Below are 1,903 nucleotides of genomic sequence, written 5' to 3'. Positions count from 1 at the left end.
CTATCCGGTGTGATGACTTCGATGACGGCCGACCCCGCAAATATAGATGAGTCCAAGCAACCTATAATGGGTGACAAGGAAACATCGAGTGAGTTTATAACTCAGTAAGTCATAAGCAATGCACTACCATCCATCAATAACATTATCACAAGAGGAAACAAAATGGAACGAGACATTTACTCCATCCATACCGAACCATACCATAGTTCCTCCAACCTATCGATTCAATTTCATATCAATTCATGCATTCACAATCCATATACTCATCAATAGACATTGAAGCATTTTCATAAATCATTTATTTTCGTTACAATCAAACAACAAAACGGCCTTTCACCCATCCTACGATAAATTTTATGTACGTGACTTCAAGTATAGTTATCACATAGGTTCAACTTACCGAGCTCAACACCAAGTATAAGCATAGCGCATATTAGCCATGTACTCAAGACACTTACCCATCCGCTGTCCGCGATCGACTCAATAGTGTCACACACATAGTGTCCATAATGATTCACGATTGTATATTGAGTCCGCACACTCAGTGCTATATAATCAACTCGCACACTTAGTGCTACGTAATCAAATCGCACACTTAGTGCTACATAGTCAAACTCGCACACTTAGTGCCGCATGGTCAATTCGCACACTTAGTGCATCATATTCATTTCGCACACTTAGTGCACATAGTCATATCGACACTTAGTGCTATACAATTTAATCCGCGCACTTAGCGCCAATCTCATGGTCATAAATGTTATCCCGCACGTTTGCAGATCAACAATCAGTATCTTACCTCTTTTTTTATTCATTTCATTTCTCATGCTATATTTATGTATATTATTCATTCATTCCATCATACATAAAATTATAATTTAATAACACTACTGTTAATGATTTCTGTTTAAAGGTTCCACTCGGCTCTCTACCTTTCTTTCTTTGTCATTCATCCTTTATCTGAGTAATCAATAATTTAACTAGTTTAACCACTTGCTAAATATTTACAATCCCAATTTCAATGTATATGTATGTTAGTATATTCGGCTAATAACCTCATGCAACTACCAAGCCGAATCAACTAATATACTTATGAATATATTATATCATCATCCAAATCACCTAAGCTTAGACATCAATTTTTTATTCCAAGCAGTTGCCGAATGCAACCTTACTAAATTTTCATGGATTCAATATACCATTACCATGGAATCAACAACCAAAAAATCATAGACAATTTAGGAAAATACATTACAAATTCAAATTCAAGCAAAGACCATGGCCGAAATGCATGTATACAGTACAATGCAACAAAACATCATTTAAAACACCTAATTCATCTCATTAACACTTAATCGGTTTTCCTAATTAGCATATTTTTCACATCTATTTGTACATCATGTAAGTCCAATATAACTACTTTTAGTCCACTCTAATGCCATTATAGCCACTCCCCTAGTCTAATCTAGCAATCCGCACACCCCTTTTCCACTATGTTAGCCGAATACTCATTCTCTTCCTGTCCTAGTTCGGCACTCCAACAAAATAGCTTACAATTTTCAACTCATGCAAACAAACAGCAACTTAACACATCCATATAACTAGCATGCTAATAGCATCAAGTATCAACTAGATTTTTTTTAAACTTCTTAGCCGATCCTACTCTCCAACACCCAAATCCAACCAGAATAGATAGATCTAGACTCTCACCCCAATAGTGTAAAGCTTCCAAAAATATCATAACATACCTGTCTAAAGGACCACCCTTTGGCGAATCTTGCTTCCTCTTCTTCCTCTAGTTAAACAATTGCAAAAGAAGAAAAACATGAACACTCCTTCTTCCACTCTTATTAAGATTCAACTCCTCATTTTTCATGCCACAACATCAAACACTCCCTAGGCACAA

Source organism: Gossypium hirsutum, chromosome D07, assembly GCF_007990345.1.
Source record: "Gossypium hirsutum isolate 1008001.06 chromosome D07, Gossypium_hirsutum_v2.1, whole genome shotgun sequence".
Classification (NCBI taxonomy): Eukaryota; Viridiplantae; Streptophyta; class Magnoliopsida; order Malvales; family Malvaceae; genus Gossypium; species Gossypium hirsutum.
The sequence above is the reverse complement of the archived record's forward strand: the minus strand, read 5'-3'. Positions refer to the sequence as shown.